The sequence below is a fragment of the Macrotis lagotis genome, chromosome 3, assembly GCF_037893015.1.
Source record: "Macrotis lagotis isolate mMagLag1 chromosome 3, bilby.v1.9.chrom.fasta, whole genome shotgun sequence".
Lineage (NCBI taxonomy): Eukaryota > Metazoa > Chordata > Mammalia > Peramelemorphia > Peramelidae > Macrotis > Macrotis lagotis.
This window is the reverse complement of record NC_133660.1, coordinates 142,973-169,470: the sequence shown is the minus strand read 5'-3', so window position 1 is coordinate 169,470 and position 26,498 is coordinate 142,973. Positions and strand designations below refer to the sequence as shown.

At 48.6% G+C, this 26,498-nt stretch overlaps 1 pseudogene; it reads right to left on the bottom strand.

Moving 5' to 3' along the window:
• Positions 1 to 8,841: 8,841 nt before the first annotated feature.
• On the bottom strand, positions 8,842 to 9,649 carry LOC141515925 (GTPase NRas pseudogene; annotated as a pseudogene).
• Positions 9,650 to 26,498: the final 16,849 nt, after the last annotated feature.

Genomic DNA, 26,498 nt, shown 5'->3' with positions numbered 1-26,498 from the left:
CGTAGCCCAGTCCTAAAAGAGGGGCCTAGAGAATGAGCTCACTATCTTTGAACTTAGGGTAGGTGGGAAAAATTTGGCTACAGCAGTTCATAGCTGGTTCCAGGAGAATATTAAGTGGAAAAAGAAACTGGAAGAAAGAATACACTGAAAAGTGTATAAAATAAGTCTCCTCCATTGTTGAGTTTGGAAAAGAATATCCTCCTACCAACAATTCATTGGATATGGAATCAACTGGTCCTTCGGTTCGCAGGTCTATGGGTCTCCCCAATATTCCCTTTCAAATGTTGCAATGACATTTGCTTTCATCTCTACTAAGTCCACCTGGTTCCTTCAGTTCATTGGACTGCATTCCTTACTTCTCCACTTCTACCTTTCTTCTAATGCTTGACCCGTGTCCGTTCTTTTCTTTCAGAGAAAGCACAGTCATCTGTCCATTTCTGCTTTGCCAAAGCTCACTTTGGGGCCTTGGAACACCTCCCAGCTCAATACTGATGAACTGTATTGGTGGACTGGTGCACATCACCGGTGAGCGAAGGGCCAAATATCCACCTCCATCTTTCCTGGTATGTCCCTTTGAAACAAGGAAGAGTAGCAGGGACTACATTAAAGGGACTGGGAGAATAAAGACTCAGGAGATTCTAAAGTTTCTGATATGTTCTACAGGGTTCACACAAGAGAGCAAGTCTCCCATTCAGAGGAGGTTATCTCACCTCAAGTTAAATATTGCTAGTGATGGGAATCAATTCTCCTATAGGAAGGGAATATTTTTGAATTTTTTTTTACTTAATAACCTTTAACTCTGTGCAGGCTGCCTGTTGTTATTGTTCCTGTTTTGTCCATTGGGTCCAAACACTGCCAAACCCTCTTCCACATGCCACCTTATCAAACCACAGAAAAATAATTGTCACATGTTCTGACTTCTGCATGCTCAACTCAATGTCTGAGGTCCTTTCACTTGATCCTTAAGTGGCTCCTGTTCATAGACCTCTGATATTTTCAGTTTTCCTCCTTCAGAGAGTTTTAACTTGTCAACAAACTCTATAAATAGTCTTCTAAACTCTCAACTCAGTAATATCCTAAAAAGTAGGAGTCAGAGGAGGATGGAAGGGAATAAGCACTTCTTCAGGCTCTGATGTGACAGACACTGGTCTTTTAACATTAGCATCTCATAAAATATGTGTGATTGGTGCTTTGGTGATTCTCATTTTACAGTTGAGAAAACTGAGGCAAGCAACATTGAAGAAACATGTTCAGGATCACTCAGTATCTGAATCTATACTTACATGTTGTAGCTCCAAACCCAGTCTTCTATTCACTGCTCCTGAGCATCCACAACTTGTTTATTCCAGAAATTATGCCCTTAAAGCAAACTTCCATGGATACCATTCCCTTTTGGGGTTGTCATATCTGCTTGACTCCAAAAGGGTTTCTAGGCCTCTAAACCATAGACATCTTCATCAGGATGATTGCTATCCATCATGGATAGCTAGTCACATTAACTAGCCCTTTCAAAACTAGGATTTCTTAGGTTTCTTCCCTACTGTGAGATATTCTCTCACAAGTGTCTGTCTAATCTCTCCCTACCAAAGTTACCAACAAATCAAGGGCTCTTCAAACACAAGCCCTACTTCCTTCTCTCCCTTAAGGCTCCCACCTCATGCTCTCTTTTAGGTAGCCTTGGCCATAAATCTGCTCAGGAACTCACTGCTTTCCTTCTCTCATGTCTCATAACTAGGAAACTTGACATCACTGGATCATAGGATAAAGAGAAAGGATACTCCTTGTCCATCGGGTCAGCCACTTTCTTGGATAGAAAAAGAAACAGGGATCTAGAGAAATGAAGCATTTCCCCATTTCAGACCTAAATCTTTTGATTCCGATGTCGTTTTTTTCTGATTCTACCTTAGAATGTGACTGAACCCAGTGCTGCTGAATAGAAAAGGAGCAATTTCAATAGACTTTGAGACAGAGCTAAATGAGAAGTATGAGAAAAATAGTAAGTTTGGGGGTAAAAATAGGTGTTATAAAGGAAGTAGAAGGCAAGACTGTGCTGAAGGAGCCTATGTAAATTCAACCTCACCAAGGGTTGAAGGGAAGAAACTCAAACGGGCAGATTAGGCTTTGTCTTGCTGAAACTGGCTAAATCATTCCCAGTTAATGTCGCTGTTACTGTTTACAATGTTCTGCTGCTTCTGTTCACTCAAATTTGTATCAGTTGAAGTCTTTCCAGGTTTTTCTGAAATCATTTTCTGCATTTCATTTCTTTTAAGAAAATATTCTCTTGCATTCAAATCCAATAACCTATTCAGCTATTCTCCAATTGACCGGCCTGCCCTCAATTTCCTAATCTTAGCCCACACTACAAGATCTGCTAGAAATAGCTTTATGAAAATACGATCTTGTCCTTATCTTTAACATCTCTATTGAATCCTGACCAAGTAGTAGTCATCTGTGCTCTGTAATTCTGCAACTGCCTTTTTCTTCAACACTTCTATTCTCTTCACATTTACTTCTTGGAATAACCTTGTTTCAGATCTTCCCACATTGCCATTTTGATCCAAGAAAAACAATACTCTGTCATACCTTGCTTTTCCCTGTCAAAGGGCATCCTTGAGATACCTGTCATCTCACTCCTGTTCACCAAGGTTGTCCGCTTACTGATTGGTATGCACCCCCATTTGTTTAAGTGAGAACATTCACTCTTTATCTCAGTGAATCCTTGAGGCTGAAAAACCAGCAAATACAAAAGAGAAATGACTGAGAGCAAAGGCCTCTGATGCAGATGTGTTGCCGAATGAAGTGAGCAGAACTAGAACCCTGTACACAGCAATAGTAACACTCTGTGGTTATCAACTATGAGTGAGCAAAGACAATTCGAAAAGACTTGTAATGGGAACTGTGGTCCACATTCAGAGAATGATGGATTCTGCATCAGATTAAAGCATTCTATTTTCACATTTGAAAATATGCTTTATGTTTTATTGGGTTTTTTCCTCCCATGGGATTTTCCCCATTTGTTCTGATTTTTCTTTTACAACATAACATATTTGGAAATAAGTTTAACATAGTTTTATATATAGATAGACGGATATAGGTATAGATAGATAGATAGATATGTATGTATACATATCTATCCATCTATTATATATATGTATATAAAACACTTATATTGCTTGCTATAAAGGGGAGATAAGAAGGAAGGGAGAAAAATGTGGGACTCAAAAATATGGGGGGGGGGGGGCTAATTGACTTGCCCAAGCTTACACAGCTAGATAATTATTAAGTGTCTAGGATGAGGTCACATTTGAACTCAGGTCTTCCTGACTCCAGGGTTGGTACTCTATCCACTGAACCACCTAGCTGTCCCTGGGACTCAAAAACCTTACAAAATTCGCATGTAATTGGAAAAAGTTCTTCAAAAGTAAATGTTGAAAATGATGTCTGCATATACTCAAAAAAAACAAGGAATGGACAAGTAAACCAACAAAAAATAAATGTATAGATACTGTAGACCATCTCTAAAGCAGGGCCCTCACAAAGGACCTGATATAACTTACTACATTTGAACTTAAGGTAGATAGAAAAAAAATTGGCTATAGCACTTGATAGTTTGTGCCTGGAGAAGAAAAGGTGGGAAAAGTAAATGGAAGAAAGAGGATATACTAAAGAGTCTATAATGTTGGACTATAAAAATAAATCTCCTTCAGTGTTGAGCTTTGAAAAGAAAATCCTCCTACAGATGCAGGGAGTTATGATGAGAAACAAATCTTAGAAGGAAATGTTATCTATGTCTGTGATGTCAATTGACTCCCATTGTTCCATTATTAAATGTAAATTCATAACCTCTCCTCATTTCCACCCCTCCTCCACTTCCAGTCTTTTTCCTGGTCTCGGTCATGTACAGAGGGAGGGATGTCCCCTTTGCCCATATTTTCCTGAGACATTTTTGCCCAGAGAGTGGGTACAGACTATTAACCTTGGCTTGAACTCCTCACTCAAGGCTCAGCCCAATCAGTTCTCCTGACTCTCTCAAACCTCACCTAGAGGCCCTGGGGAAGCTAGAGGGTGGGCCTACTGAGCCAGGGTCCACAAAGCAGGGGTCTGCCAAACAGGGGTCCATGCCTGCCTCCACAGTCAAGGAAAAAGAGTGACCCTGGGCAAGGCACAACTTGTAGGAGTCTCTGTTTCCTGACTGTGAAGTGGCAGCGATAACAGAAGCCCCCTCCCAGGCTGACTGAGATCAAAGATCTGAGACCTGGAAAAGGTTGCGCCCATCTGGGAGATCTAAAATGCCTGCAAGTATTGTGATCATCTCACAACAAAAACAAACAAACAAACAAACAAATAAATAAATAAATAAATAGAGTTCCTGATTTAGTCAGCAGGTGAACAGTGGAGCAGAGATCCACTGAGAAGGGGTAGGGGCGTGGCATCTGGGAACTCAGGAAGGAGTCCCCGTGTCAGGCAGCTTGGGGGGTGGGGGGTGGGGGGGCAGAGCTGGTTTTCTTAGAGAGCAATATCAGCACATCAGAGGATGAATGCCCAGCTAAGCAAGGGCCCAACTACAAATGATGAAGGAGATCTGACAATGAGAATGAGGATGGCAGCTGAGCCAGCGCAGTGTGAAGGGCTCTCCCCAGAAGAAGAAGCCAGGCAGGATATGTAGGGATACCCGGCTGACTCCTGGCCTCTACCCTCTGGGATAGGGTTGTTCCAGAAGAAAGAGAAGCTTTTTTAATGTAGCCAACCATGAGAATAGGAAATGATGGAGGTGGTGCCCTCCTCTCTGGGGATGGCTAACCCACTTGGGCATGGGAATGTGGTAAGATTGTGTGAAAAGGGAAAAGACCTTGGAAAGACTTGAAAACCAGGATCTGTTCAAAGGCAGGTGGCTGAGAAGAGGCCACTCACTTCTGGGCAGAGATGCAGGAGACAGACTTCCAGGCTTGGCTAATGTGGGCATCTGTCTTGCCAGACTAAGAACAAAAAAGAAGAATATCTCACTTATTTTAGTTATTTAAATCATTTAAGTTGAACTTATTTGCTAGGGGCTTTCTAGTTTACCATCTTACACCATCTTCCCAATAACCCTGTGAGTTGATACTGCTATGAGAGCCATTTTACAGATAAAGAAACTGAGGTAAGACATTCAATTTTGATACATGCATATCATGAAAACAAATATAAAGACTGTCAGAATTCCTTCTGTTGTGGAGAGAGGGGAGGGAGGGAGGAAATGGTGAAAATTACAAAATTCAAAAATTTGATAAAAAATGATTGGTACTGAACACAGACTGAAGGATACTTTTTTTCTCTTGCTGTTCTTAAGGTTTCTCATCTTTTGGGGGGAGGGGGCCTTATGATCACTCTCACAAGATTATTGGAATATAAAAAATAAACAAAAAAGAGAAGCAAAAATGATTGGTAGATGCTACTATAAGATTAGAAAACAAATACCATATTTGTGTTTAAAAAATAAATCGAGTAAATTTGAAAAAAAAACCTGAGGCAGATGACTGGAATAACTTCCCTAGGGTCACACAAAGAGGAAGCCTCAGAGTTCCAATTTTAAGTCAGGCTTTCCTCACTCCAATGTCAACCCTCTCCTCACCCAAAAAATGTATTGAGAAATTTGTTTTACAAACTGTTGTTTTTCTTTGGCCAGTGGTGGTAGCTGGGAGTGGGAGGAACGAATTAATTTGTAAAAACTGCTACTTGAAAAATAAAAATTTAAGAAAATAGAGTTCTGGGGATAAGGGGTGGGAGTAGGGGGTTTCATTCAGAGCCCCCCTCAGTGACTAGCACTTATAAGACCTCAGGCAAGTCAGTTTCCATCAGTGTAAATAAATGACCCGAGATCTCATTAACTTTAGCTCAAGTTGCCAAGTTCTTGGAATTCAATGTCATCAAATTCAAGCAGAAAGTGCTGGGTAGAATACAAATGGAGAAGAATGGCAAAAGGCAAGAGGGGGTGCTTCATGCCCACACCCCAACATCGGGACTGGGAATGAGGGGGGGATGACTTGGCTCTTTCTCAGTGACACAATGAGCCAAGATGACAGGACCCAGGATGGAAATGCCATTCACCTCCTGGGACAGAACGGATGGAGTATGAGTGAAGGTCAAACACATTGTCCCATGTTCTCAGGTTTTACCTTTGGGCCTGGGGCTTCTTTCATAGCCTGATTAAGATAGTAATATACTTGGTGTAACTGAACATATACATCAAATTTGGAACTCAGAATTTTTAAATGATGCTAAAATTAGCTTTGCATGTAATTGGGAAAAAATAAAATACTATTTTTTAAAATGGGGGCAACTAGGTGGCACAGTGGGTAAAGAACCAGCATCAACTCAGGAAGACCTCAGTTCAAATCCAGATTCAGACACTTTGACCTTGGGCAAGTCATTTAACCCCATTATCTTTGAAAAACATCAAAAACAAAAAATGAACTGTGCCCAACATTGCCTGGTCCAGGAAACAGAAAAAACCGTCTGAATTCAGCAAACAATGGAAGCAAGGAGTCCATAAAGGGACTTTACATAAGAACCAAGAGGAGAATCTCAAATGTAGATTGGAGGGGTTTGGTTGTATGGGAATAAAATGATACACCCCCATCCCCAGTTTGAGATGGTTGGCCAGATGAAGTAAATCCAAGGTCTCCTCCATCAAGAAGCTAGAAGGGTGAATCCAGCATATCCCCAAATGAAGAATGACCCATTAAATACCTAATAATGAGAGACAGTGAGTCAGCACCCCATTTAGACAGCCACTCGAACTGAGGAGACAGAGCCAGGCCAATAAAACAGGGACTCTGATTGAGGTTCAGAGGTTTTTGGCTTTTGTTGATGTCTGTAGGATAAACCAGGGTTGGAAGGGACCCAAAGAGTAGAAGGGGCAGGGACAGGAACTCACCTGTCCAGGGCAGAACAGATGAGCATGTCAGGACTTCCAGTTGGAAGAGGGGACATTTAGAGGCCGAAGGGTTTGCAAAGATCCAGCAATCAGAAGTCCTCACTTGTAAAATGAAGGCTTCTGAAAACCCGGGCTGTTTTCCCCAGTGGCTGCCATGTGCATTAGACCCACTGGACAAACACAGAGATGGACTTCCTCTGGAGTCTGACATTCCTGGCGGTCCCTGCTCAAATGTTAGGAAGGTGAGGGGCCTGGGCAGCCCCTGGAAGAGAGGACACTGTCCACCCCACAGACACATGGGGCCAGAGGATCACTGTGGGGTTTGCACCCTGTGGGGAAGGGAAGGGAAAGAGACTTTGGTAGGGTTTTTTCCCCTGCCCCGAGGATCCCCGACCTCCTCTGTATTTCAGGCATGATGGTGCCCCCGGCAGGAATTGGAATCATGATCTGAGAGACAGCACCCACCAGAGGACTACACCCTCCTGTGTCTGAGAGAAGAAACTGAGGCAGAGAGGCCAGAGGATTTCCCTGGGGCTGATGGGGCTAATGGGTTCAGGGCTCCCAGGCTGAATCTGGGCTTGGTTCAGCAGTTGCCTTCCTTGAAAGGGGGGCTTCATCTAGTTGGCCTCCCAGGTCAGGTCCATAGACTTCTCTTCTTCTCTCCCCTTCCTCCTCCTCAGCCTCCCCCTCCTTCTCCTCCACTCCCCCCAAACCTCCTCAGATTTTGAACCAAGCTCAAAGTGGCTCCTGCCTCAGTGGATCTCAGACACCTCCCCTCTCCCTGCCTCCCCTAACCTGTTCTCCCCTCTCTCCCGCTCAGACTTGCCCCAGATCAGGGACCTGGAGGACAAGACGCCCCCCCACCCCAGAACTGCTGAGTCCTTTCCTCTCACCTAAATGCCAGCTCTATCCTGGGTCCCCACTGGACCCATGTTCCCAGGACTACACAAGGCCAGGCCACAGCCACTGGCAAACCCAAGGAGGGATAGGCTGGGACTACCTCCTCTGGCCTCACCCCCTTTTCCCTCTCCCTTCCCAGCTCAGCTCTCCCCTCCAGCTGAGTTCTCCCCCTAAGACAATAGAAGCCCCTCCAGGGCAGATCCCTGCCTCTTTTTCCAACTCAGCAACCTCAGTTCTCTCTGGCTCCTCCCCAAAGCCAGCCAGACCCGGCAGGTTTCAACAAACCCAAGGAGTCTCGGGGTACCCCAAAGCAACAAGGACATTGATTTCTTCTCTCTGTGACCCTTGGACACAATGCTCCCCCCCTGTCTAGGGCCCCTTTCCCACCAGTTGAATGAAGACTTAAGATGGCAGAGTCTTGAAGACCCTTTGTCCTCTAAATGTCCACCCCCCCATTTCCTTGATGCCCCAGGGTACCCTGAGACTGACTCCCTGGGATTCAGAATCCTGCTTAGTTCTGGCTGGGTTTGGGGAAGGACCAGGGCGAGAACTGAGGCTCCCGAGAGGGGAAAAAGAGATGAGGTCTGCCCTGGGGCGGATGCCTGAGTAAGTGACCAGAGATTAGGACTTCCATTGTTCCAGGGCTTCCATAAGACTTTTGTCTCTAGGTCTCCTCTGACAGCCCCCAAACTCTGGGTGGATCAGGTGCCATCAACCCCATATTGCAGATCAGGGAACTGAGGTTCTGAGAACCAATGGGTTCATAGGTTTTTCAGTCTAGTCTCAGAATTAGACCTAGAGCTGGGCAGGACTCGAGGAGCCACCATCTCCCCATCTCCTTGCTGAGGAAACCGAGGCCCAGGGTCTCCCTGTTAAAGTCCCCTGCCTTCCTGCCTCCCCAGCCTAGCTCTCTCCCCAGGCCCTCCCACTGCCCTCCTGCTCTTCCTGCCCCCAGCACACCGGCTCCGGTGAAACCACGAGGAACACACTTGGAAACAACTCAAAGGTCTTTATTCATCATAAAACTTAGACCAAGAAAAGTAACTTTGGGATTCAAAGCCCAAGGCTCCTCCCCCCTGTGGGCAGCTGCAGAAACCCTAGCACCCTGGCTCACACTGGCACATGTCCCTTTGGACCACAGTACTCCCTGGGTGGCACAGGGATGCTGATGAGTCCCACCAAGAATCTCCCGGAGATTCCGGCCCCTGCTGGACCCACCAGGAGTCCAAATTAGAACAGACAAGAGGAAGGGGACAGGACTTGGCAGGACCAGGGGAGCGGGGCACCAGCTTACATGACCGAGCAATATTGCAACCCGCAGCCCTGGTCTTCCTCGGCCTGGGTGCGAATCTCCCGAACCAGTGCCCGGAAGGCTTGGTCAACGCCCTGCCGGGTCTTGGCCGAGGTCTCCACGAAGGGCACCCCGAAGCTCTTGGCCGCTTCCAGGCCCATGCCTGAGTCCACCATCCAGTGGGGCTCATCCACCATGTTGGCCACCAGCACCATGGGCACCCGACTGGTGCCCTTGACCCTCTTCAGCTGGTCCCAGAAGCGGCTCATATCCACAAAGGACCTTATGCAGTCGACCGTGTAGACGAAGAGGAAGCCCTGGCCCCAGAGGATGCAGTCATCCTGCAGGTCCTGGTACTCCTGCCCTCCGGAGGTATCCATGATGGTCAGCTGGCAAGGCTCCCCGTCCACCATCAGCTGGCCCTCGTAGAAGTCCCTGAACGTGGGCTCGTACTCGGCCACGAAGCGGTTCTGGAGGAAGCGGATGATTAGCGCGCTCTTGCCCACGCCGCAGCTGCCCAGCACCACCAGCTTGTACGCCATCTAGGCTGCCCACCTGGGGGATATGGGCGAAAGGGGAAAGGGAAACCCATATGGATTGGGGGGGGCAACAGCTCCCTGGCTCTGACATCACCCCAGCCAGTCACGCCGTCAACAATCCTACTTTACGGCTGGAGAAACTGAGACCAGCAGAACCGAAGAGCTTTGAATTCGGGTCATGCAGACCTCAAGCCCTGCACTCTACGCACCCAGCTCCCCATCTGCCTCAGGGACTCCAGATTCAGAGGCAGCTGAGAATCGAACCTGGGAACCTTCCTAAACCTGGGACCCAGGCCTGACCCCAAGATTTCCGAACGGGCTCCCCATTCCTTCCGAGCGAGCCAGTCGCCTGCATTAACGCAACCACGGATAAATGGGATGGAGGACATCAGCCACTACCCACTAACCTGTCAATTGTCTCTCCCCATTTTCGGTTCCCCAGCCCTGAGCTTCGCCCCCCCTCCGCCTGCCTCTACTTACCCTTTCTGAATTGTTAGCGAAGAAGCCTGGCGAAGAGGCCGAGGATCAAGAATTCAGGGGAAGCAAAGAGACTGTGGGACCTTCCACCCTGACCAGGGTCAAGTACTGGGGGATGGGCCACCCCCCACACCGCAGAGCCTCCTGGGAAGCCCGCCCCCTCCTCACCCCATCTTCTGGCATAGCAAAGCCCCGCCCCTGAAGGAATTTGGGGAAACCCACCCCCAAATCACTAGGGTTTCTGGGGACCAATATAACCCATGTCTGTGGGGGGTCACCTCCCCCAAGAGTACAGGGATTCTAGGAGCCCCAACCCCTAGGGGAATTAGGTAATCAGTAGTCCCCAGAGCGAGCACCTTTGTGCACCTGCAGGGCCCCCGACTTTGATGTCCTGAGGCCGCTGCCGCTTCTAATGGGGGGTGGGGTGGTTCTTGCTCTTCTCTCTCCAAGTCCCCTTAGGCCGAGCCTGGAGCCTCAGCCCTTTGCCTCCGAACCTTCTGTCTGGCTTCTTCATCTTCCCCACCTCCGCACCCCCTCCACATGCTGCTTCCAACCTCGGGGGGGGGGGGCTGCCTTCTGCCGATCCCCGCCCTCATGCTAATACCATCAGGCCCCTGTCTCCAGGCAGCCCAACTCCCCCCCACCCCCGGAAGCTGAGTCCGAACCTGTCATCCTTCCCCAAGCCCCCTCCTTCCCTCACCCTCGGCAGCACCCTCCTTCTGTCCCTGCCACCTTTTAGACTAGAGTCTTTTTCTTCTTGGGAGTGCTGTGCAGAGAGCAGAGTTCAAATCCTACCGCAGCCACTCACCAGCCGTGTAGCAGGAACAGCTTGGTTCCCTTCTCTGGCCTTACCTCAGCCTCTGATCTTATCTCATCCCTCCCCCTGCCCCCCCTCTGCTTCCTCCTCAACTCCCTTCCCCCCACCCCACCTCCTTTCTTCCTCCCCCGCTTCAGAACCCTGGGGGTGTTCCCTCCCCATTCTCTTGCCAAGAACCTGAGGTCCCTGGATCCTGGATTTTGCTGGGATTGAGCCCCGCCCCAGTCCCTCTCCCCTGGCCCTGCGGCTGACCCAGGGCTACCCAGGTGGGGTCACAGCACAGTCTAGGTGCCATCTCCTTTCCCTGGGAGCCTCAACTCTGGTACATGCCAATCAGAGGTATGAAGCCTGGAAGTGGAGGAGGAGGCTGAGGCTGCTCACGTGCCAGGGCTTTGGGGGCAAATCCCTGGGGGCACTTCTGGGGCAAGAAAAAAAAGCTGTTAAAAAAAAAAAAGAGATTGTTTTTTTCCAGAGTTCTTGGGGGAGGCAAAGGACGAGCCCAAGCTTTAGATGAAGCAGGCCCAGTGGGGCAGCATGGGCGATCCTTCTTACTAGACTTCCATGGAAACCCCCAGCCCTCAGACTCCGAAGAAAGGGGACACTAACCCCCCCCCCCCAACCCTGGGATTCTGTGTCCAAGGCTTGCACAATTAAGAGCCAGGCCTCAGAATGGGAGGAAAACCTACTCTGAACCAGAGCTGAGGGAAGTTCCTGTAAGCTGGAGGGTCAGCGCCTGGATGGTCACCTAGGGAGGCAAGGACAACAGAGGGAGCCTGTGAGAGCTGGGGGACCTCCAGCGCCTTCCTCATCTCTTCCCTAAGGCCCAGCCTCGAGGCCTCTCATTTCCCATCATCCTTTGCTCCAAGCCAAACAGGACAGGCTAAGATTCCCTAGCAGGGGTCCTTCGGATGCATCCACAGTCTCAACTTAGGGTCAGGTGCCCAGAAACAATGCTCACTCATTCATCATCATTATAAGGAGTTCCAGGAGAGCATGGTGCTGGGCCCTGGGGTACAGCTCTCTGGGTCTCTCCTGTATAAAAATTCCTACCAAATAAAAGGCGGCTCTCTGCTCAAAGACAGTCTGGGGTTCAGAGTCACTCAGTCTCCCATAGCTCCATTTCTCAAGTGCTCTCACTCCCCCCCAAAGGACTCAAGAGCATGCCATCTGCTCGTCTTTCCAGAGTAAATAGGCACTGACTACCTTCTTTAGAGAGGGTCCTGGGCACTGCCCACCTTTCTTAGGGGTGATCATAGTGTCCCCCAACCCAGGCTCTCTGGCCCCCCCAAGGGTTCAGGTATTTATAGGCCCAGTTGACTGGTCCTGGGGACCAAGTTGGTGACTGTATCCTGTCTTGGTTCTACACCTTTGGCAGAGGGGGCAAAAGCCTTTAGTTCATTTCTCCTTTCTGATTGAGCTTCCATATCTGGAAGCCAGTGCCCTCCTCCTGTGGAAGTGAACCCCTGCCCCAGTCCAAGCTGTGCTCAGAGAGCAAGGGTTCTAGGGCCTTCCCCATGCCCTTTCATGGTGCTTATGTTCCCCCCACAAGCAGCCCAAAGAAGGCAAAGGGGCTCACCCAGAAAGCTGCAGGGCAGGGACCCTAAGTTAATGTTCCCCCTGCCCCAGGATCTCAGCTGAGCTGGCAGTCCACTGCCCAACTGGGTCACTCCCCTGGTCTGTATGGTCATCCTGCTGAGCTCTGATGCTGAGGGGGAATGCCAGGGCAAGGGGTCAGACACAAAGGGGAGCTCAACCTGTCAAATGGATTTGGCTGCAACCCTCCCTTTCACTCCAGATCTCTCTGGGCCAAAAGCTATGCCCTCCAAGACTTGCAGCTGAGTATCCCGGGGCCTGCAGTGGGAGGGGGCTGGACTGGTGGATGGGCAAGAGAGATGGTGGTCACTGGTGCCAGGCAGGATTCAGGAGCTGCAACATTGTATCCAACGGGGCCCAAGGCCTGGGAGGAAGCAAAGCTCAGAGCCCGCCCGGCCACCCCTGGCAGGCAGGTATGGTAGTCGGGTCTCCACTGGCATAGATCTAAGAGCTGTGTGATCATTGTCAGTAAGGATTTTCTGGTACAACACATATGCTAGCTATTGTGATGTCCTCCTTTTCCGAGAGGTTCCCCCCCCCCACTTGGCTCTCCTCCCCAGGCTGCACAGAGCAACTTGCTCCACCTAATACCCCAGTTCTTTGCTCCAGAATGTCTACTGGCATCATCTCGCCTCTCTTTAGCCCCCCCTTGGCTCCTGCCAGCTTCAATCTGGTCCCAGGGAAAGACAACAGCTCCCAGTTTTCCCTCAGACTCTCCCATCACCCTTAGCATTTCTTAATTTGTTCCCCTCTTAGCCCAAGGATGTCTCCTCCACTTCTGGGTCAAAGATCTGCTGGCCTGGTCCCACTCTGACCTCCAGGTCTTCATCTCCCTGACTCTTGGAACCTGAAAAGGCTGGCACATCCCAGTGGTGGAGGACTGAGAGCCAAGGACCCTAAGGTGTATCTGATGCTGAGGGAAGGGAGCCTCAGCAGGACCACACTGGACACAGGGAGAGGGAGGTGGGGTGAACCATAGCTCTTGTCAGGAAGGCTGAGGCCCAGGCAGTTCCAACCCTCTTGAGAGCAAAATGCAAATCCCACTAGTCTCAAGTCTGCAAACTTTTAGGGTTGCTGCTATTCTCCCCCTTCGGGGCTTTATTTCCCTTTTGTTCTGATTCTTCTTTCACAACACAACTTACAGAGAAATGTTTTCCATGGTTCTCCATTGTAGTTTATCTAAAATTGGAATGAATCTTTCCTTAAATGTTAGGTAGAATTCACTTGGAAATCCCTAGAAAGGAAAATAGAAGAAAAAAGGAACCCAATTGGAAAAACCTTGAAAGATTTACAGGCCCAACAAAGAAGTGATCAGGACTTGGCTTCTCTCCATCCTACCATGATCCAAGTCAGCTTTAAAGGCCTTAGGATAGAGACTCCTATCCCTGCCCAGAGAAAGAGCTGAGCCTAACTGAATTCAGAGGGAAGCCCCTATCAACAAAACAATGAATCCCTTCCCTTGCCTGAGGAGATTAAGACTTTGAACAGAAGTCCCTCATCTACATTTCCTTAGTAACCTCTTCATGACTCTTTGTCCCTCATTCAATTCAGAAGCAAGGCTTGAATTTGTTTTTTGCCATGGTTTCTTTTGGTTTGGAGGGGTGTCTCTTTTTTCTTTCCCAAGCTATTAGGGGAAACGCTTTTCCCCACAATGGGTCGTTTAGGATTTGGATCCAAATTTCTGCCCAGAGGGTAGGGCTGGAGAAATGTACTGAACTAGGAACTCAGAAGTTCAAAAAAAGGTTAAAATTGATTTGTTTGCATAGGGGGAGATAAAAACGCTAAATTAGTTAATTTTAATTAAAAAAAATTTGTGGAGGGGGAGGACAGGGAGGAACACCAGGAATCTTCACCCCCATTCCCTTCTTACCAGGGGTCATTTCTCCCCCAATCGCAGGGCAGTCAGGTCACTCTCAGATGGCCAAGGTTCCTTTGGGAAATGCCTATTGTTACCCCAAACAAGCCCCTTTCTCAACGACATCATTATTTTTCAGTGACTGATTATTTGACTATCCAAGTTATCTTGAAGTATTTGTTTCCCTGCTCTGGTCCCTTCAAATCAGTCTGAGGTCTTTGCCCATGCCCTTCTCCTTTTCTTCACCCCCCCCCCCCCAATTCTTCCATTAAATGTCTCCAGGTCAGGCAGGGAGGATGACTTTCTGCAGAGAATCAGTGCTCAGGCCTAGGGTTCCAAGGCCAGGAAGGAAAGGGGGGAAAGGTTAGCTGGTGTTAAGTCTGCATGTGGGATGCATTTGGGGAGTGTGTGAGGGGAGAATTCCTGCCCAGCCGGGGCTGGGTACGGGTTCCGAAATCCATTCCACTACCCTGATGCCTGTCTCCTCCGGCCCAGCAGCACGGGCCAGCTGACTCAGGATCAAGGATTCCCTAGATAGCTAGCTCGATGCTTCCCACCCTCTACAGGGCCCCCAACCACCTGGGGGTTGTCCTGGGACCTGAGGCTTTTGTGGCAGTTCTTGTCCTCTTGTTGCAAGAACTGGGACCCTAAGGGAGGAGATGGGAGGGAAGAAGACAACTTCGGAGCAGAGGGGGAAGGGGAGGAGAGTAGGGCCAGGCCTGAGAGCCCAGAATCTTGGAGGGAAGGTCCCAGAGAAGGCCGGGGTTTCCTGACTCTGGCGTCCAACTGACTTCTCCTTCACATGGGGAACCCAGAAGGGACCCCTTGCTTTGGAGCTCGCTAATTCCACTCACCCACCTAGCTTTCTGTGGACTCCTCCCCTTTCCCGCCCCATCTCAGGTGTCAGAGTTTGCCAGCCCCTCCTGCTCTAAGCCCCACACTCCAATGGAGGAACTAGACCCCGGGTCCCACCCCTTTGGGTCCCCGGGGCAAGGCCTACAGCCTCACTCAGACCCTTCTCAGACACCATCAGGGCTTTGTACTTAGTTAGAACCTCCTGCTTTGGGAAGAACCCAGAGGGAGGAGGTGGTAGTAGTGGAGGTGGGCATGAGGACAGGTAGAGCAGGAGAGGGGCTGCCTGGGTTCGCCCCCCCCCACCAGACCTGGAACACTGCACCCTCTGCTTCCAATGCTGTGGCCCAATTTGCCCAGGCCTTGCAAGAGGTGAGTCCAGTCGGGGAATCAGCACCCTAAAGCCCCACTCCCCAGCTGCATCTGGGATGTGCGCTGAGGCCTATTCCTCACCTTTCCTCCTGTCCCCACCATCCGGCCATCCTCTCTGCCTGAAGGTCTGGGGGCCGGGCCCCTTGGCGCCGGGAGGCCGCGCACCTCCCCCTGTCCTTCCAGCCATCTCAGCTCCCTGGGTGGGAGTAGGTCAGGTCGTGGCTGTGGCCTCTCTGGGACCTTGGAGGGACTTTGTACCTGGGCGGGAAGGGTATGTGTCCATGAGGGGAGCTATGATGGCTAAGGAGGGGGAAGCCCTCTTTTCCTTTTTTTCATCCTCCCCTTCTCTCATCCTTCTTTTCAGTTCTCTTTCCTCCTCTCCCTTTCTGCTGAATGAAGGAGGAAGAGATGGATAGGGAGCACCCATTTATCACCAGGACCTTCTTTTTTTCTCTCTGTCCTCATGTAGGTCCCTGTCCTATTTCCTGAACCCAGGTTCAGCCATCAAACTTTGGTCTAGGTGACAGGGACCTGGCCAAGCCCTGATGGCTTAGGAGGGGAAGGGGTGGGTAGGTGCTTTGAGGCTCCTATGGGTTGGTGGTAGTCAGGCTCTGGCGATGCTTCTCTTTGGAGCTCTGCCTCCATCCTAAGAAAGGGAGCAGCAGGCTGGCTGGGGGGGACACTTGTTGCCTTTCCTGGGGCCACAAAAAATCCTCGGAGGCTGAGCATCCAGTATTTCAGAGGGCAAGGGGGCAGACTTCCTCTATACACATTTCCACCCCACACGTGGCCATAAAGGAGACAGCTGGCCTGCAAATCTAGTTTGCACTTAAGCCATTGCCTTCATTCAAAATGGGACAAAAATTCTAGCTTGAGGTGCTCCTGGTGGAGAGAAGGGAATTTGGATGCGGAAGAAAGGAAGCAATCTGGTACAAATAGTTGACGTCATTTTTTTTTTTTTTTAAAGAAAAAGTAGAATGATGGCAATATATTTTTTCTGGGGGGGGGGGCGGGAGCAGCATGCCAGGAAGGGAGTTCCCTTTGAAGGAAAAGCAGGGTTCCAAATCCTGGATTCCTACAGATCTGAACCCGCTTTCAGAAGATTCCCCAAGCATCAGCCCAAATGGGGGAAGGCCTTGGGTGGGTGCTGGGGGAGGGGAGAGGGAGGGCTACTTCAGAAAAGGGACTGGCTGGGAAGGAAGGGGGGGGGGATGACAGGCTTTAAGGGTTTCTTTCCTGGTGGCTGGACTGGCAGCAGAGGAGAAAGCAAGCTGTGGAACTTCAGGGGCCCAGATTCAATCCGCTTTTTCCCTGGGCAGAAGGTCTTTTGATATTGGAGTTTAGCGTGGGTGGTGAGTGTCCCACAGGTGGAATCTAGATCAAATTGCCAGCCTTTCCTAATCGGCAAAACCTGGGCAGTAGGCAGGGGAACTATTCTCCCAGTGAGGTCTGGCCAATAAAAAAAGAACTGACCGACCCCGAAGCAATTGGGGTAAGGGGAGAAGACCCTGAGGCAGGGCAGCCAATGCAGAGGTCAACGGATTACTCTTAGGCTTCCACCTGCATTTAGTCCATCCCCATTAATTCATCTCTCTGTGGTCAGGGTAATGTTCACCAGAGCCCCCAAAGAGCCATGCAGGCCTGTCTAAGAGGAGGGCATTCTGGGGACCTTAAGAAAAGGCCCTGGTGCTGCATTCCCCAGAGAGCCCCGAGCCAGCCTTGTATCTGGAAGCTGTGGGTGGGGGGAGGACCTGGAGGATCTGTCAAACTACTTTTTCTATACGTCTCCCAGACCGAAGTCACTTAGATAAATTACTTGGCTTTTTAAGGGAGGGGGAAGAGAGGAGAAGAAGAAGGTCAAAAAAAAAAAAAAAGTACAGTTACCCAGAATCATGGATGCCCCTTTATCACCATTATTGTTCTATATGGTATTAGAAATGTTAGCTTCAACCATAAGAAAAAGAAATGGAAGAAGGAAGTAGAATAGGTCCTGAAGGCACAAACCTTTCACTCCCAGTAGATGATATGATGACCTTCTTAGAGTTTCATCCCCCCAAAAGACTTAAAACAATGATTCATTTTTAGCAAAGTTGCAGGATAGAAAATAAAGTCACACAAATCAGCAGGATTTCTAGGGATGACCAAGAAGTCACAGCAGCAAGAAAGAGATTTCACTGAAAGGAACTGTTCACAGCATCTAATACTTGGGAGTCTACCTGCCAAGGCAACAAAAACCATAGGAAAATACTGATAGACACTTTGCACATGAATAAAATCAGAGCTGTCATATGAGACAGGTCAAGGTAATAGAACAAAAAATGACGATTCTATCTCAATTAAATGACTTATTATTCTGTGCCATACCAAACTGCCAAAAATTACTTCATCAATGGAGAAAAATAAAGTCACGGTTAGCAAGGACATTAAAAAAACTAAAAGGGAAGGTGCCCTCACCATTTCAGACCTACAATTCTATGCTAAAGCATCAGTCATCAAAACTGTTTGGCTCTGGCTAAGAGACAGAGTGGTGGAGCACTGGACTAGATTAGGTGCAAAAGAAATGGGTGAATAACCAGCAATCTGTTTGAGAAATCCAAAGACTCTGACCTCCTGACTTCGGATAAGAACTCAAGTCTCAGATAAAACCTGCTGGGAAAACCAGAAGATAGTATGCCAAAAACAAAGCCTAGACTCACATCTCACACCCTCTACCAAGATAAGGTCCAATTGCATCCAGGATTTACACACAAAAAGTGGGAGATCCAAGGATAGGCTCTGTCAGGTCCAAGGAAAGGGGAGGAGTTTGTGACCAAAGAGGGGGGGAGAGAAAGAGACAGCATTATAAAGTGCAAAATGAACATATTGAATTGAAAACATTTTGCACAGGAAGTAGGGATAGTTTTGACAGCTAGCATTTCTGATCAAGGACTCATTTCTAAAACATTCTAAAACTGAGTCATATTTGTAAGAATAGAATTCCCAATTAATGGAACAGTGATTCTCAGTTTCATAAAATTCTCTAAAATCAGTATTGATTAGAGAAAGGCAAATTAAAACAACTGTATAGGACGACCTTACACCACACATATCAGACTGACCAATATGACTAGAAAGGAAAATGATCACCCTACAACCTATATCATTGCTTTTCTTCTCACAGCAGGGGGAGGAGAAAGAGAAGGAAGGAGAAAAATGGGATAAAAATTAATTATTGAAAACTCTTTGCATATACTGGGGATAATCAAAGTATTTTTGAAATGCCCAGAGAGGTCCTTGGGGAAGAAAAGACAATATTCAAAAATAAAGTAAATAAAACTTTTCAAAGTCACTCACCTCTAAGCTAGCTTTCTGAAATCACTGAAGACCATCGAGGAGCAGCGCACACCTGAGAGGGATTTGTTTTGACCTTGGGTGAGGAGAGGGGGAGGCCCAGGTCCTCAAGGTCCCTGGCCTTGGAGGGAAGAGACAGAAAAGAGGAAGGAAAATGGGGGGGGGGGTGCGGTTCTTTCCTGGAGGCTGGGCCAGCAGCAGAGGAGGAAGCAAGCTGTGGAACTTCAGGGGCACAGATTCAATCTTCTTTCCATGGGATCAAGGTCTGGTGGTGGTGGTGGTGGTGGTGGTGGTGGGTGGTGGTGGTGGTGGTGGTGGTGGTGGTGGTGGTGGTGGTGGTGGTGGTGGTGGTGCAGTTGGGCGTGGGTGAGTGCTTCACAGGTGGAACCTAAACCCAATTGCCTGCCTTTCCCAATGGGAAACACCTGGGCTGAAGGCAGGGACGCTATACTCCTAGTGAGGTCAGGCTTAGCCTTCCCTTGGCCACACTGCTGAAAGTTTTAAAAATCCCATCAAATAGAGGAGGAAAACGGTAGTTTCCTTCTGCACTCGGAGTATGACTGTCCCCAGCTCCCCCTGCTCCAAAGAACCAAACCCCTTGGCACGTGGTGGGGTGGGGAAAATGTCAAGCATTTCTCAGATCTAGAAACAGGGGAAAGGGATGGATATATTTCTTTTCTAAGTGTTATTTACAAGCCCTCCCCTACATGAGCTTGCTTGGCTTCTTTAGGAAAAGGGGGGGGGAGAGGTAGAGACAGAATCTGAAACTTTGAAAGGTTAAAAATTATCTTCTTTGGAGATGAAGAAAAGAAAACATTCACCATCCAAATTAAATAAAGGAATGTGAAAATGGTTCTTCCAGTGGATGGGGGAAAGCCCACTCCACAGGGAAATTGCTGAGGGGCAGTGCCCTGATTGAAAAACCTGGGCAGAATTCCCTGAGCCCATCCAAAGGGAAAGGATCTTTTCTTTGCTTCCCTTACCTTTGCTCTGCTTCAGTTCTTCCCTCCTCTCCATCATTCTCTCCTTTTCTACCCTTTCCTTTCCCAAGTTCTTTATGGCTTCTTTGGTTGACTCTGGGGTTTTTATGGTGGGTTTTTTTTTTTAGGTTTTTTGCAAGGTAAATGGAGTTAAGTGGCTTGCCCAAGGCCACACAGCTAGGTAACTATTAAGTGTCTGAGGCCAGATTTGAACTCTGTATTCCTGACTCCAGGGCCAGTGCTCTATCCACTGTGCCACCTAGCTGCCCACTTTGGTTGACTCTGAAGGAGCTAACTATTCAGGACTCTAGCCAACCTTGCGCTTCCTTAAGGCCACCGAGGTGGGTCTGGCTATGACCCCTGGACCAAACCCAAAGAGAGCCCAAGCCAGCCAGATGCCTTCTGAGGCAACCTCCCTCCTGGCCATCCTTGGCCACAACGATTCCACAAACTCCTCGGACCTGAGGAAAGGCCTGGACAGGATGGCCATCAAGGCCGACAGGGAGTGGAAGAAGAAGGTTCTAGGGGGAACTGAGTGGCATTGTGGGGTGGGGTGGTCTGTCTCTGTCCCTGCCAGGGCTGGCTCCACTGCCCCAGCTTCTGGTGCCAAGGAGGAAGAAAAGGAAGAGTGAAGGATTTGATGATGACCTGGGCCTCGGGCTCTTTGACTGAGCCCCCTCCCTGCACCTCCACTCAGTATTAAATCAAAAATTAAGAAGACAAAGAAATAGAGGAGAAAAGAAAATGCTCCATTAAACTAGAATCGTCACAAATTTGACATTCAGTTCTTTCTTAGATCCTGAATGCTGCTCAGTAATGCTCTCCATCGTTTCTGACCACTTCCACTTACTCCTAACTGGGTTATTGAAGGGAGGAGCAGAATTGGCTGGGGGGTGAGGAGAATGGAGTGGTGTGGGTTTGTGAGAGAAAATGCCATCCGTTGTATTTGGGGACCCCAAGTTTGTGGCTGGGATTTCCTAGACAGTGAGCCATGCTGAGAAGGGCAAGTCTCCCACCCTAGTGGTGCAAACTTCCACTGGCATGAGCACCCCCCCCCTGCCCCAAGACCTAAGTGAAGCTGTGTGACTTTGCCCTGCCTGTCAACATGGGTAAAGGATTTTCTACACCAGCTCTCATCTTCCCAGGTCAATGAGATGACTCTTCAGGGTTGCAGTGCTAGGCAGCCGTTCTTTTTTCCAAGACAATTTTCCTTCCCTTGTATTGAGTGCTTTGAAGTCATTTTCTTGCCCAATGGAAATGATTTTTTCTCTAAAGAGAGTAAATGACCCCAAGGCAAGCAGAAACAAAGAGGCTATTCTGCTGGCAAGATGTGACTCTGAACTGTAGTCAAAAGGTTGAGTACTTGCTTAGAATCCGCCTCAAAACTGGTTAGGTACAGGGCGGCTAGGTGGCCCAATGCATATAGCACCAGCCCTGGAGTCAGGAGGACCTGAGTTCAAATCCAGCTCAGACACATAATAAAGACCTGGCTGTGTGACCTTGGGCAAGTCACTTAACCTCATTGCCTTGCAAAACATAAAGACGAACCTGGTAGATACTCTTAATAATGTTTTATAAAAGCTCTTGCCCTCTCCTCCCCCTGAACAACAAAGAAACAAATCCCTGTCCCATGGGGGCCGGGTGGGGTGGGGAGACAATGACAGGTTTTTACGAGAAAATGGGAAAAGGAAATAAGTGGGGGTCCAGTGATGGCACGGAGTTCACCAATCACATCGTAGTACATGGCACGCCTGTGCCAGGGTGGAGGGAGGGAGGCATGTAGGCAGGACCTCCGCTCCCCCCCTCCTCCAGTAAAAGGCGCAGACCCTCTTCAGCTGCGGAAGAGTCTGGAGGGACAGGAGCTGGGCAAAGCCCCGGGGAGGGAGCTCACGTGGCCGTCTGGCACATACCCGTTTCGGCCGTGCCCGTCCTGGGTCAGAAGGAAGGTGGCTAAGCCCTGGTCCCGGGCGGGGTGGGCGCGGGGCGGTTCCGCATGGTTCTTTACCGCTCCTGGATGATGGGTCGCCTTCATGAAACTGCTTGGCTCATTCGGGGAAAGCGAAAGGTCGCCTTCCTCTCCTCTCCTCTCCCCTACTCCCCCCCCCCGCCCCTGCCCCCCCCTAAATCTTCTTGGGGGGGCAAGATCTTTTCCGAGATGAAAACCAGCTCCCCAGGGCAATGCCTGTGTGGCCGGTGTCTGGTGGCAAACCCTGGGCACGAATGGCAGCTGTACCCGGAGGAAGTGGAGACGGAACCAAGAGCAGCGCCTGCCCTGGATTTAGGAACCCCCCCCCCCCCGGTTCCCCTCTTCTGTGAGCTGGCGGTCTCTCTTAGCCTTCCGGTTTCTTCCTCAAGGACCTGATTACTCTCTCCTCATGTCCAATTTATATCCAAGTAGGCCATGGCCATGATGGAAAAACCAACAGGATGAGAGACTTAACAGACTGCCTGCTGGGGGTGGGGGTAGGGGAAATTGTAAAATTAAAATAAATACAATCTATCTTAAAAGAAAAGGAAAAACCACCTGGGCCAAATGGCCACACCCGGGAGCTCTACCCACTGCGCGATCTAGGGAAATTGGCACGGGGTCACTTTCAGGAGCCCAGCGGGGAAGAGAGGCAGAGACTGGCAAAGCCCGGGGCCAGGGTGGAGGCAGAAGGCGGGCACCCCCTCCTGGGCGCCTCGGGAACCCTTCTGGGGGGCTGGTTATACTTCCAGGTGGAGGACGCTAGCACACATTGCTCTTGGGGAAATCTGAGGGGAAGGACACCGCCCCGGAGAGAGAGGGGCTCAGTGGCCAGGAGACCCGGGGTGGGGGGGGGGGGGGGTTGCGTCCTGCAGGTCTTCTCTTCCAACTGACTGTATCACTGACCTGATCGAAGGAACGATTGAAGAAAGGAAAGAATTACATGACAAGGATGTCTTCTCTCCTTTTCCCACCCGGAACCCAGCGCCCTGCCCAGTTTGGAAAACAGAGCTAAAATGTGCAGTTCGGGATGACTTTGTTTTGCTTTAAATTCCAGATTCTCTTCTTTAATGCCTCTCTGATGGGATTCCTACTAGGATCCAGACAGATGGTTCTCTTTCCTCTTCTAGGTCCTGTCCTTCCCTTCTTCCCTCCAGGATGTGGTTACTCTACCATGCAGTCCTTCCTTCCTTCCTTCCTTCCTTCCTTCCTTCCTTCCTTCCTTCCTTCCTTCCTTCCTTCCTTCCTTCCTTCCTTCCTTCCTTCCGTCCTTCCTTCCTTCCTTCCTTCCGTCCTTCCTTCCGTCCTTCCTTCCTTCCTTCCGTCCTTCCGCCCTTCCGCCCTTCCGCCCTTCCGTCCTTCCATCCTTCCGTCCTTCCGTCCTTCCTTCCAGCGAGAAACCACCCCTGGGGCACACAACACTGGAGATCTGCAGAAAGAAAAAAGAAAGCGGGAAAAGGACAAAAAAAGGAAAAGAATAAAGTGGGGGTGGTACGGGCCTGCATCTACTCTTTCTTCTGCAAGGATCCGAATCCAGTCTGAGTGGTCTGGATTCCCGGGTCCGTCATTCTCTATCCACTATCGTCGCTAAGCGACTCAGACCGAGCATGACAGCAGTGAAACATCGAGCCCAGATCGAGGGACTGAGAAGTCACAGAAAGGAAATGTTCCTGGACAAAACAAGTGAAACTCCACAATCGAACACAAAAATACAAACCTGTACCTGTTTCCTCAATGAATCCTTAAAAGAAAAAAGGATATCAAGCAATGAGGAAATGACAACAATCTGAAAAAGAAAACTTACTCCATTACTCTATTTCTTAACCAGTACCCGTTTTGATGACTGCAGGTTTATGGTATAATTTATAGATTTGGTAGAGAAAGGTCACCTTCCTCTGCTTTTGTTTGTTTGTTTTAACATGCAGTTTTCTCGACGGCACTGACCATTTCTTGCTCTAGATGATTTTTGTCACTGTTTTTTCAAGTTCAGTAAAACGTTATTTGGTAGTTTTGATTGTCGCACAAGGACTTAATTTGAGTAGAATTGTCAGTTTGACTATATCAGCTGGGGCTAAGCCTGAGCCATGGAGACTTTCCTCGTTGTTTAGATCTGACTTTATTCGTGTAAAAATCCTACGATATCTGGGTTGAGTAGAGGTAGACTCCCAAGTGTTTCGAATCGTCTGCATTTCCTTTCCCTCTTGGGCTTTGGTGTTCATTTATGGAAGTGCTGATGATTTATGAGGATTTATTTTCTTTTTTTTTTAAGGTTTTTTTTGCAAGGCAAATGGGGTTAAGTGGCTTGCCCAAGGTCACACAGCTAGGTAATTACTAAGTGTCTGAGATCGGATTTGAACCCAGGTACTCTTGACTCCAAGACCGGTGCTTTATCCACTACGCCACCTAGTCGCCCCGGGATTTATTTTCTATGCTGCTACTTTGCCGACTCGGTTCATTGTTTCAATGAGTCTTTTTAGATAAATTTCTGGGGTTTTCTAAGGATGCCATCTGCCAAGCCTGAAGGTTTTTCTTCCTCGCAGGCAATTCTAATGCATTCCATTTCTTTTTCTTCTCCTGTGGCAAAAGTGAACCTTTCCTACTACTAAACTGAATAGTCATGGTGATCATGGGTCTCCTTGTTTCCACCCTTGATCTTATTGGAAGTGCTCCTGGTTTGTCCCTATGACATAGAAGATTCCCTGATGGTTTTAGATAGAGAAGTGCTTGTTCTTTTCAGGGCAGCTCCCTATATTCCCAGCCTCTCCAGTGTTTTTAAGAGGAATGGATGTTGTATCTTGTCAAAGACATGGAGATAATCATATGATTTCTGTTAATTTTGTTATCGAAGTGCTCAGTGACATTGAGTGTTTACCTAATATTGGACCATGCCTGCCTACCCGGCACAGCTCCTCCCTTAGAATGGGGTATGATGGTAGTCAGAACTTGTTTTACTCCCTTAGCTAAAATCGTATTTCAGAATGTTGCATCAATGTGAATTAGGGAAGTTGGGCTACAGTTTTCTTTGTCTCTCTGTTTCGCTTCTTCCTGGTTTAGGTACCTGTAGGTGTCACAAAAGGGATCCTGCACAACTCCTTCTCCTCTTTACAATTAGTTGACATAGAATTGGCATGAATTGTTCCTGCCTTAAATGTTTGAGAGAATTCACTTGTAAATCCTTGCCAAGGAAAAAGGAGTTCGATTGGGAAAACCTGGTAAGATTAACATGCGCCTCTCCCAAGATATGATTAGATGGATCGTCAAATGGGAAAGACTTTGCTGTTCTCCACCATCCAGTGTCACAGTTCCACTCTACAGGCCTTAAGATAGAGACTGCGATCCAAGCTCAGAGAAAGAGTGGGAGGGGATATGAATTCAGAGGGAAGTCCCAATCCACAAAACTATGAATCCCTTCTCTAGCTTGAGAAGATGAAGATTTGGACCCTCTGTGACTCATCTCCCTATCCTTAGTTACCTCTTCTTTCTTCCCTGAACTACACCCCTTATCTCCAGATCCTGTCTTCAGTTCAGATAGAAGGCTGCAATTTATTTTTTTCCCGGAGGTTTCTTTTGGTAGGGAGAGGTGAATCTCTGTTTTCTTTCCCAAGCTATTAGGGAAATGCTTTGCATGACAATGGGTCCTTTGGGACTCTCTCTTTTTTTTTTTTTTTGCTCGGCCTGGGTCGTTAGGGGTCGGTAATGGATAGAGAATGAGGGACTCTGGATTCCAGACCATTCAGATTCCTGACCCTTAGTACCAATGTGTCCTCAGACCCTTCCGAGCTCGCTTGCCCCTGTCAAGGTTGCTAACCCTGTGGATCTCCTTTTCCTTATCTGCAAAATGAGCCGGAGAAGGAAAGAACAAAGCACTCCAGTCTTTTGGCCAAGAAAACCCCTAAGGGGTTCGGGAACATTGAACTGACAAAGAGCAAGCACGAAGGCTAGGCCTACATTCTCCTGATGCGGGTCACCAGCCAGGCATGGGTGGGCTTGCTTTCCGAACTTCTAGGGTTTTTAAGGTTGCCTCGGACTTCGGGGAGGTCAGGGAGAGAAGAAGGTGAGAAAGACAGGGAGAAACGACAGAAATCTTCACCCCTGTTCCCTTCTTACCGCAGGTCATTTCCCCACCAATCTTGGGGCTGTCAGTTCACCCTCAGATGACAGTTTCCTTTGGGAAATGTTGTTACTCTCCAAGCCCAAGGAAATCATCCTTTTCCAGTCATTGATTATTAGACCATACGAGTTATCTGGAAGTGTTTGTTTTTGTGCTCTGGGCCCTTAGAATCATAGTCTGAGGTTTTTGTGGGACGTGAGCCACTAAATAAATGTCGGAGATCTCCCAAGGTATGAAGAGAAGGTTTTATTCGTTTCTCGAGGAACAGGAAACAAAAGTAAAATACCTGAGAATTGTTTTTATCCTAACTCCACCTCCCCCCTGTTAATGAGGGATGTGGTCTTCACAATCTAGACTCCTAACTTAATCTAAGGAAAAGATCATATAATTCAAACCAAAACCAGATTATCTCTTCAGTCCCAGGAATTGAATGGACATCCAGACTTCAAGAGATAAGATGAGATCAGTTGACAGTTCACCAATATCCCAGAAGGGAGGT